This window comes from Suricata suricatta, chromosome 2 (assembly GCF_006229205.1).
Source record: "Suricata suricatta isolate VVHF042 chromosome 2, meerkat_22Aug2017_6uvM2_HiC, whole genome shotgun sequence".
In the NCBI taxonomy this organism is placed as follows: Eukaryota; Metazoa; Chordata; class Mammalia; order Carnivora; family Herpestidae; genus Suricata; species Suricata suricatta.
In genome coordinates this window covers 175,285,771-175,297,114 of record NC_043701.1, presented here as the reverse complement: position 1 = coordinate 175,297,114, position 11,344 = coordinate 175,285,771, and the positions used below count along the sequence as shown (strand labels likewise).

The following is an 11,344-nucleotide window of genomic DNA, read 5'->3' as shown; positions in this document are numbered from 1 at the left end:
GGCCATTTGTAGCAAAATGGATGGACCTCGAGGGTGTCATGCTAAGCGAAATAAGTCAGGCAGAGAAGGACAGATACCATATGTTTGCATTCATAGGTCTAACAGGAAAGACCTGGCAGGGGACCATGGGGAGAGGAAGGGGGAAAGAGAGCGGGGAAGAGTGAGGGACACAGATCAAGGGAGACTACTGAATACTGAAGACGAACCATGGACTGAAAGGGGAGGGGGAGGGAGGAAGGGGGTGATGGTCATGGTGGGGGGCACTTGTGGGGAGAAGCACTGGGTGCTATATGGAAACCAATTTGACAACACACTATTATAAAAAATAAAAATAAAAATAAACCTGGGTCTCCGTGCAAATTTACTCAGCTTTCTTTGTGTTAGGTGAGTGTTCTTAGACCCTTTTCCTCTTGAGAAACACTCCTCTTCCCCATCTTTGCCTTGTTAAATGTCCCTTTTATATGACAGAACTTAGATACTCGACATTAGGACAGTAAAGATCCCAGCTAGTCACCAACTTAGGAGTGGATATCCTCTTGACTTAAATTGCTTTATGGTGCTCTTAATCTACTGGCATTTTTAATCTAATGGCATAAAAATATTAGACATGAAGAAATCAGGTAGACCCGATACAACGAAGTTCTAAATGCCTGCAAAATGTAGCAGATACTGGCCCTTATTCCTCAACTCTCCCATATCCATTTAGCCTATAAAGTCAAGAATGGTATGTTTGCACTTGGAGAATTTACCGCTGTTTATGTTAAGGGTGAAGAAACTTTCTGGTGACCGTGACTAAAAAAGGCCGAGGATAGTGGTGACTGAGAACAGACTTGGCTTCAAGCTGAAAAGATTGTTCAAGGTTGTAAATAGTGCCTGGCAACAAATTTTACCTGTATCTATAAATCCCTCCAAAATATGGACTGGATCCAAAACAGCACTTCATAGCCTATTATGTAAAAGTGTGGGATTCGCAGTTATTAAAGAAAGTGTTCTGTTATTTGTGACTGGAAACATATAAAACTAAGTACTATTAATGGATCCTCCTATCTTTGTCAATAGAGCCCATCTAATGATACTGGTAATGAGAAATTTGTGGTATTTGCCTCCCTATACAGGTAACTCCTTTTTATGGAAAGATCTTTCAGCTTAAGCTTTGGATCTGACAATTGCCAGATGTCTGTGTGGAATTAATGCCTACTCTTGAAAGATGTAAGCTGTACAGATTGTCTGTGAAATGCATTTAGCTGTGGGGCGCCTGGCTGGCTCAGACAGAAGAGCACACAACTCTTGCTCTCAAGGTCGTGTGTTTGATTCCTACTTTGGGAAAATTATTTTTTAAAAATCTAAAAATATAAATAAACTTTAAAAATGCATTTAGCTGCTGTGCCAACAATCCTGTTTTTTAGATTGCTTACAACCTCATTTAAATATGTATATATATGCATATACATATATACATGTATTCATATGGGTATACACACATGTCTTTTTCCTCCCTAAGTATGTTCAAAATCTGAGTTATAGGGGCGCCTGGGTGGTTCAGTTGGTTGAGCGTTCAACTCTTGGTTTTGAATCAGATCATGATCTAATGGTTCTTGAGATTGAGCCCCATATTGGGCTCTGTTGCCATTAGCACAGAGCCTGCTTGGGAATCTTTCTTTCCCTCTCACTATCCCTCCCCCACTCACACAAACTCTCTCTCTCTGATAATAAACTTAAAAAAATTTTTTTTAAATCTGAGTTATGACTTTGAGTGTTATTTCAACTTTTTTTTTCCTTAGGGAGCAAAAATTCACATGTGATCTTCTTTAACATTGATAAATATATCAAACTTGTTCACCTAAGAACATAGTCATCATTTCCTGAGAACTTGGCCAGGAAAGAGGAACCCAAGGAAGTTTCCATGTGGCTAAAATTTATGAAAGAATGACATGATTTGCAGTCCCTGCGTTTTTGTCAGATGATTTTCTAACGTGTTTGCTAACTTTTTTTTGACATATTTTCTACAATCACATGGAAAGTAGGTATAAAATAGCTTTCAAGTAAATTTTGATGGCTGGCCAAAAGATACTTGGAAATCATAGATGGAAACATTTTAACATCTTTTAGATTGCTTTCTAACAGTATCTTAGTTGGGTTTTATGATTTTAAGAAGCATTTTCAAGAGTTTTAGAGATTAATTTATAAGCATAAATGAATAGAAGACAATAAAAATCATTAAAACTTTTGCATTTTTTCATACCAATTAGGCTTGGGTTAAAAATGATTTTAATAGGTTTGTTATTGAACTCTGTTTTATGGGGTTGATTAGTTCATAAAGTGTCCACTTTTTAAATTAAGTTTAGTAAGGAACATTTGTGGGTATATTATATAATGACCATAAACTTGACTAATGAAATTTTTGCTTTTATGAAGTCATTCTATTTTAGCCATGCCTGGTTTTATATATCCAAGATGTGAAATATGTGGTTTTGTCTTGAAAAGGAATCAACTGTAATTGCCAAAGGCCGATTCCTTTGAAGTCCCTCTTGGGCTCGGTTTATAAGCCACACCGGCTAGTTGGCCCAGCTTGTCACTCCCTGCGTTCTTCTAATTTTCAACAAATAGCGTTTGGCGGTGTCCCAAAACCGGTTAGGTCCACAAACTATTGCCCGCTATATCCAGGAGAATGTGACATTGCCAAGGAGAAGTTTTTGAAAAGGTCTCAACAGTGGCACCTACCCAGTTGCCTCCCCAGGGTGTCTGCGTGATCACGCCCAATGGGGCAACACTTCGTGGGAGATGTGTGCTGCAGAGTGATTGTTCAGGAAACCCCAGGACAGGCATGTGTGGTCGTGCCTCGTATGTTTGTGTGAGTCTGTGGGGACCCATGCACTTCTGGGCAGCGGGGATGGTTTTTCTGTTTGTTTTGGTTTTCAGAGGATGTTTTTTGTTTTTCTTTTTACATGTTTATTTTTGAGAGAGAGAGAGAGAGAGAGAGAGAGAGAGAGAGAGACGGTGGTGGAGGGGCAGAGAGAGAAGGAGACAGTCTAAAGCAGGCTCTAGGCTCTGAGCTATCAGCACAGAGCTTGACACGGGGCTCAAACCCACAAACTGCGAGATCAGGACCAGAGCAGAAATCGGAGGCTTAAGTGACTGAGCCACCCTGGTGCCCTTCAGAGGACGTTTTTTGAATTTAGATTTGAAGGAAGGTCTAGGTTAAGAATCTTGAAAATGCCAGAGCACCTGGGTGGCTCAGTCAGTTGAGCGTCTGGCTTCAGCTCAGGTCATGATTTCATGGTTCGTGGGTTCGAGCCCCGCATCGGGCTCTGTGCTGACAGCTCAGAGCCTGGAGCCTGTCTTTGGATTCTGTGTCTCCCTCTCTCTGACCCTCCGCTGCTCACACTGTCTATCTGTCTCTCAAAAATAAATAAAACATTTTTTAAAAATTGAAAAAAATAAAGTGAAAAAAAAGAATCTTGAAAATGCCGAATTCTTTTCTTCTTTAACATTTAAAAACAACAGAAGGGTACACTGTTACAAAGTAGACATCCAGAACAGGGATTTTTTAAAATCATTTTTGAGGGGGGATGGGGGCAGTCATGCAGAGAGCACCGGGGACCAAGAGATCTGAACTCTAGCCCTCCTTTCTCACTTGTCCCCATGACATCGAGCAGTCCAGAGACCGTTTCTACATCTATAAACTCCCATATCACCATGTTAGTGAAGATCGAATGAAAATATCTGTGAATGTGCTTTTAATCCATGAAGAGCCGCATTTGGACTTGCAGTTGGTGATCCAGCCACCTTTAGAGGCCGTCTAGAATTGAGACCCCTCCAAGGAGTCATTAAATGAGAACAGTATTTCAAACAGCATCTAGAATGGTGCCAAGCACATAGCAAGTACTCAGAGAAATCTAGCTGTTACCATGATTAGTGATATCACCAAGTCTCTATTTTTTAAGTTTTTAAATTTATTTTGAGAGAGAGTGTGTGAGAAGAGCAGAGAGAGAGAGAGAGAGACAGAGAGAGAGACAGAGAGAGACAGAGAGACAGAGAGAGAGAGAGAGAGAGAGGGAGGGGGAGGGAGAGAGAATCCCAAGCAGGCTCTGCACTTGTCAGTGTGGAGCCTGATGTGGAGCTCAAACTCATGAACCATGAGATCATGACCTGATCTGAAATCAGGAATTGGATGCTTAACCAGCAGAGCCACCCAGGCATCCTGATATCACCAAGCCTTACCTCTTTCCTTATGTACGAGGCAGGTGGTGATTGCTAGAACTTTTTAAAGCTAATTTTATTTTCATTAAAATGATGTGTATGTATAAGAGTTTAAAAAGTTAAATGGTACTAAGAGCCAATGACAAATAGCACTTCCCTTCACCGTTCCTTCCCAGGCTGAGTCCTCAGAGACTACCCTTTTCTTAAACGGTTTCTTGTAATACTTTCCCTCCATATGTCATAAACAATGTATATCGCTGCTGTTTTAATACAACAATCTTAGAAGTTTCTATTGACTTCCCCTTAGGATCGATAAAGATTTCACCATCTTACTTTTTGTTCTCTTCATTTCTCTCCCCCAAATATATCAAAGTCTTCAGAGAATAGTGTTTATTGATCGTTTTTTTTTGTGCTTTCTGGTTTTTTTCTCCCTCTAGAGTTAATAATTGCCTGATTTTTCTTTGCTTAGTTTTCTATATACTTGTCACCAATTTTAACCAAATCCAGCAACAGGTTTATCATATGTGTCTCAGTACAATTTCAAACATTTAAACTCATCAAATGAGGCTCCTGAAGGCTTCAGTGTGATGCTTCCATCCAGATCGGTGGCCCTCCTCTGTCGCACACCAAATACACCAATGGGGACTTTGCCGCTCTCTCATGTTGGGTCCCCTGATCCCAGGAGCCTGTTTTCCTGTTTCTGCATTTGCCCATTTTTTGTTGCAGCATATCTTCCAGTAGCTTTCCAAGAAGGCCAATGGTGGTTTGAGTTCTGAACCGTTGTATGTCACCTGTTTCTTATCCTCATAAATTAAAAAAGATTAAACAATTTTGTTGAAATATAATTTGATTACCACAGAGTTCACCTATTTAAACATACACTTAAATGATTTTTGGCATTTACAGAGTTGTACAACCATCACCATAATCTAATTTTAGGACTTTATCATCATCCCCCAAAGCAAGCTTGTACTTATCAGCAGTCCCTGCCTACTCTCTCCTTGCCTTGGGTTTGGGTAACCACTAATCTGCTCTCTGTCTCCACCAATTTGCCTATTTGGGGCTTTATATAAATGGGATTGTGCCCACTTATGATTTATGAAATGCGTGCTATTCTGTGACGGTTGTTTCACCCAGTGTAACATTCTTAAGGTTCATCCATGTTGTAGCATGCATCAGGACTTCATTCCCCAGTTTAAAATTTTTTGAAGTGTTTATTTATCTTTGAGGGAGAAAGAGACACAGTGTGTGGGGGGGGAGGGGTGGAGAGAGAGGGAGACACAGAACCTGAAGCAGGCTCCAGGCTCTCAGCTGTCAGCACAGAGCCCGATGCGGGTCTCGAACTCATAGACTGTGAGATCATGACCTGAGCCGAAGTCCATTTGTGCATTTGTCAGTCGATGCACATTTGGGTTGCTTCCACTTTGGGACTATTACCATTAATGTTGCTATGAACATTCATATTCAAGTTTTCATGTGGACATTTGTTTTCATTTCTCTTGGGCAGATGCTTAAGAAGTAGAATTTCTGAGTTAACTGTTCCTGCATTTCCATCTGCTTTCAGATTGCCTGAAATCTCTCTTCCATTATTGCCTCCTTTCCCATACACCTTGTCCAGATGGGTTTATACCTTCCTATAAAAATATACCTGTTTTTAATGGCTTTTCTGTCACCTTAGTGGAATTTTGGGAGAGAGGAGATCAGGATTCTCTTGGTTCATTAACATGTTTTGTTGAGTACTCATTGTATGACGGTCCCGTCTTCTAGGTGCTGGGACTCCAGGGAGAATGGGAGGTCGGGTGGATGTAGGGACCGTACGGAGAAACAGAACAAACATAACAAGTAAGATGTAGGACACTAGGGGTGCCTGGGGGGCTCAGCTGGTTGAGCATCTGACTCTTGATTTCAGCTCAGGTCATGATCCCAGGGTCATGGGATCGAGAGGGAGGTTCCCTCTCCCTCTCCCCCTGCCCCCCTCATAAAAGAAAATAAAAATAAAACTCTGCCTTTAAAAAATGTAGAATGCTAGAAGGTGATACATGCCTTGCATCCCATGGTGGGGGTGAAGGAAAGGGGGGTGTGGACATACAGGCAGTGGAGCTGCCATTTTAAACACTGATGAGGCAACATCCGGATGCAGACGCGAAGACGCTGAGGGTGTGTGCCGCGCACTGGGGAAGTAGCCAATGCAAAGTCACGAGGTGGGAGCGTGTGCGGAGGTGTTTGAGGGATAAGGAGGAGGTTGGGTGGGAGCAGATGAGCTGGGAGGCAGCAGGGGAGACCTGGAAAGGAAGTCAGGAATGGAGGACTTGGTTATGTGGGGCCTTGTTGGTCTTTATAAGGTCTTGCGCTTTCTCTTGGGGCGACAGGAGGAGCCCCAGTGCAGTTTGAGCAGAGGGTCAATGTGGTGAGACTCCCTTCATTTCAGTGACCCCTCTGGTTGCTGGGTTTATAACAGAGGACAGTGAGGCGGAAGCAGGGAGCCCAGTGGTCATGCCCTGAACCAGGAGCTTCTAGTGGAGGTGAACGTGGTGAACACGTAGACTTCCCGGTTTCTTCGAGAGGTAGAACGTGCAGGATGGCTTGATGGATCTGATGGGAGGTGTGAGACAAAGAATGATCAGAGGTGCCTGCCAGATAATTGGTCTAGTAACTGGAAGGGTGGCGTTGCCCGGAGTTGAGACGGGGAGTCTGTCGGAGGGGCAGGTGCAGGCGGGGAGAGGAGGATCCGTTCCAGACACACTCAGTTTGAGAGGTCTCGTCAGGCATCCAAGATGTCAGGCAGGCAAGTCCAGGCAAGTGTGGAAGTTCTGTGGTGTAATAATGGGATTTGGGGGGCGTCTGCCTGGCTGGCTCAGTCAGAAAAGCATGCAACTCTTGACCTCGGGGTGATGAGTTTGAGCCCCATGTTGGATATGGAGATTAAACAAACTTTTTTAGAAAATGGGATTTCATATGGACTTGGGTGTATGACGTGTCACATAGGTTCATCAGTTGTGACAGATGTATCACTCTGGTGGGGGAGGTTGAAAAGGGGGGCTGTGCACATAGAGGGTCGAGACATGTATGGGAACTCTTCTGTACGACCTGGTTAATTTTTTAGTCAATCTAAAACTCTTAAAAAGCCTATTTAAAAAAAGGTATTAAAAGCCATGAGACTTGATGATCAAGGGAGTTGGTGTGCAAGAGAAGAGCTCCAGAGACTAAGGGTGCGGTGCCTGCTTGTAAGAAGGGGAGGTGGCCGTGGCAATAGTAAATGTGGCAGAAGGAAAGCAAGGAGAGTGGCTCAGGACCGGGGAGGGGAGAACAGACTCGAACTTCTCAGGAGACCTACCACCATGTCCTCGCTGAAGCGCTCGCTGGGCCTCCGTTTCCTGATCTGCAGGGTAATACCCCGGCCTCCAAGGATCCCTCTGGCTGTGATATGCCAAGAGTGTGTGACTTGAAATGCAAGGGTGATCAAAGATGGGAAAGGCCGTTGGTGTCTGCTTGGTTCTTCCGTGGGAAATGCAGAGTCTAAAGACAGCAACATTGATGTTGTAAAAAATGTGGATGTAAATATTTGTAGGTTCAATCTTGTAGAGATTTTGGACCAGTTTCCAACTCCTGTTTTTTTCTCCTTGATTTGAGAGCATATACACCGCAGAAAGTCTGCAAAACTAGAAAATGTAATCATGAAAATTAAAACCACCCCTTAGTCTATCGAGAGATAAATGTTAATAACATTTTGGTCTAGTTTTCTGCAAGCTTTCTATCCATAACTGGACTGAATTTCCTCCTCTTCCCCACTGAAGATTTTCTCGATATTTATATCCTGATTTTTTTCAATGAAAAAATAAAAGTCTGTTAAATATCCCATCAGAGGAATATACTGTAGATTAGTCACCTAATGCTCCATTAATGAGAATTTAGAGCACTATAAATAGCATTGATAAAAAAAAGTTAGGATGTTCAACTGTACACATAATCTTTGCACCTCTTAGTCTTTCTTTGGCATAAATTATCAGTTGTAGAATTATTCACCAGTCCGTGGGCACAAACATTTTGAAAGCTTTTATACATGTTGCCAAATATGCATCTTAACACATCTGCCTCCCTTGCCTTCCAGAGAGGTTGTAACAATTTACTTTCCTCCATTCTCTGCGTGTATCAATTGCATGACACTGTTACTAACCTTGCTGATTCCCCATTAATTCTTTAAAAAATGCTACTTTTCACCGTTACAGGCTCAAGTTCACTAAAGCAGCACTGTAAAGGGGAGCAAGAGTAATTCAGATTCCAGCAAATACTTGTGCCTACATGTGCTGGGCCCTTTGCCAGGTGCTTGCTTGTTTATTGCTAGTGAATGCTGCACCCCTAGAACGTAGGCGCCATCCATCCTACGTTGTCCAATCCCATGAGGCTGTATTTGAAGACACACAGCTGGTTGGCTCCATGCCCAGGACGGGTACCTAGGTCTCTTTATTCCGAGTGGGGTACTTACTTATCATGCTATGTACCTCACCTGCCTCAAATGGTCTACAACACTCTTTATAGGAGACTCTAAAATATAATATGTATAGTACAATAAGCGAGATGCTATAGTACACTCACAGCTTACTACTTTTTTTAAGTTTCTGAATAGAACAAGAAATACTGAACTCTGAGGTCAGCGATCACTCTGACATCCTAGGCTGTTCCTCCTTGCCTGGCCAAATGAGGACTGTCCAACCAAAGGTGAGACCAACGGGGGGAGGAAGAGGCCAAGCCTCTTGTCCTCTAGAGGCTAGATTTGAGAAGACTTGGGATGAGCTACGACAAGTAAGTGATGCCATCCGGGTGGTGGGGGCCATCCGGGTGGTGGGGACCTTCAGCCCCCATGCAAACCGCAGGCAGAACTTAATCGTGTGTATGTATATGTGTGTGTGTTCTTTTGCTAAACTTTAGGAATCGTGAGGCTCTATACCTGTAATCCGGGTCTTTTATACAGTGCACCTTGAAAACTGGCTTTTGGATCTTTAGACACTTAAAATATATTTAAAGCAACTTCACTAACACAGTCTTTTCATGTCCCCAAACAAAAGTTTTAAACTGTGTACATTAAACCTTGACCATGGTCTTTATTTTTAAAGTTTACTTATTTATTTTGAGAGGGAGAGAGAGAGAGAGGGAGAGAGAGAGAGGGACACCAATTAAGCAAGAGAGGGGGAGGGACAGAGAGAGAGGGAGAAAGAGAGAATCTCAATAGGGCGCTGTGCTGACGCACAGTGCCACGTAGGGCTCGCTCTCACAAACTATGAGATCACAACCTGAGCTGAAACCAAGAGCCTGTGGCTTCACTGACTGGGCCACCCAGGTGCCCCCATGGTCCCCTGGTCTTTATTTTTGTGCTCACCATTCAATTCGCCAACAGGACAGTGAAACCGATTTGAAGCTGTGCCATTTCCCCTCATCTCAGGAAGGCCCGGCTGCCCTCTTAGCTCAGGAGGCGTTCATGAGCCTGTCCGAGGCCACACCAGGCCACTTTGGGACACTGTCGGGCTGGACCTGGCAGCTGGCATGTTTAGTGACGCCCGATGCTCACACGCTGTGCCAGTCTCCTTATTTCCTGTGTTAGAATTACCTGTTCTGTCACCTGTAATTTGGCCTCCAGAGCAGTTTTCTGGGGGCAGCGTGCTGCACAGATGCCCTCGTCACTGCCCTGAGATCGCAGCCACCGCTTGGATCTGGGACTCTGCCCCAGCTTAAAAGTCCTGCTCTTCCGAAGAAGGAAGTGGCTGTCTGGGGTTTGATACATGTTACAAGGGCCTGGAAGCTTGCGGGGAGGGCTCCCTGAGAAGAGGCCAGCAGGAGGGGGATGGTTTTTATTTTTATTTTTTTTAATATTTGTTATTGAGAGAGAGAGAGAGAGAGTGAGCAAGTAAGGGAGGGGCAGAGAGAAAAGGAGACACAGAATCCGAAGCAGGCTCCAGGTTCTGAGCTGTCAGCACAAGAGCCCAACGTGGGGCTGGAACTCACAAACCACCATAGGAAGCTTGACCGACTGGGCCACCCAGGCGCCCCTTGGGAGGGGTTTTTATATTGAGCCCTTCTGCGGGTTCTAGGCTTGTTCCTGATCACCATAATCTCCTCCGTCCTCCAACGCAGCTCAAAACCAGGGACATCTTCAGCATCTTCGATCCTCACCAGCCAGAAAAGCCTCTCCTGGCAGCCCGGGACAGGGGGTGCTGGGAAATACTCTGAGGAAAGTGGCTTTGAGAGGTTGCAAGAGTGAGGACAGAAATGAGAAACCACCACAGGAGGCCAGGGATGGGGTAGAACTGGGACCGAGCGACTGGGTAGAAGGCGGGAGGGAAACTGAGCGCACCGGGCAGCTCAGAATAGAAGATGCAAAAGAAAAGTGCCAGCTAGTGAAAACACTGCAAACGGATGGGTGGCAGGGCCCGGCGACTGGGGAGCGGTTTAGAAAAATAGCAATTAGCACAGCTAAAAATAAAGACCAATTTGGAGACAAAGCCAGATACACAAGGAGAAAAATAAGACTCGCCAGAAAGTTCTTCACAAACTGAACGCTCAAGAAAATGAGGCTAACGACACTCCCTTTGGGGCTGTTTTGCAGGGAAAGGAGACAATAGATGGGGGGGGGGGAGGGTTTGCGCTGAGCAGGTGACTGGTGGTGGGAGAGGAGAAATGGGAACCGGAGCACAGTGTGACCGAGTGATTCCGAGCGTTGATAAAGGCCCTGCCGGAAGCTGCAGCAAGTGTCCCCAAAGTTAGAGAAGTGTTCCCGACCGGCCCGGAGGGTTCCTGCAGAATTCCGCCCAGTCCCGCCCTTGAACCTCCAGGCCACGGGGAGACGGCGCCCAAGCTCCGGCGCCCGTGCAGCGTAGCTCGGCTCGGCTCCAAGCGCGCGCGGCCCGGCGGCCGGGACCGTGGCGACGCGCCACCGGCTTTCGCGGCCGTGGGAGGGCCAGGCACCCACGGAGTCGCGGGGCTGGCAGGTCCGGGCCCGCGGGGATCCTGGATCCCGGGGGCAAAAAGGCGAAGGCGGTGGGCCGCGCCCGGTTTCGCAGGACCGCGAGGCCTCGGCTTCCGGGTCCACGTAGCAGGAGGGGACCCCGGATTGCCGCCCGGCGAGGGCGCGCGTTGGCGCGGGGCGCTGTGC

General features: G+C 45.3%; 1 long non-coding RNA gene across 1 annotated transcript; it reads right to left on the bottom strand.

Moving 5' to 3' along the window:
* Positions 1–4,575: 4,575 nt before the first annotated feature.
* On the bottom strand, positions 4,576–10,082 carry LOC115273805. Its single transcript, XR_003900958.1, has 3 exons — positions 9,575–10,082; positions 7,535–7,716; positions 4,576–5,003 (listed from the first exon to the last, which is right to left on the bottom strand). It is a non-coding gene; the product is annotated as an uncharacterized LOC115273805 (long non-coding RNA).
* Positions 10,083–11,344: the final 1,262 nt, after the last annotated feature.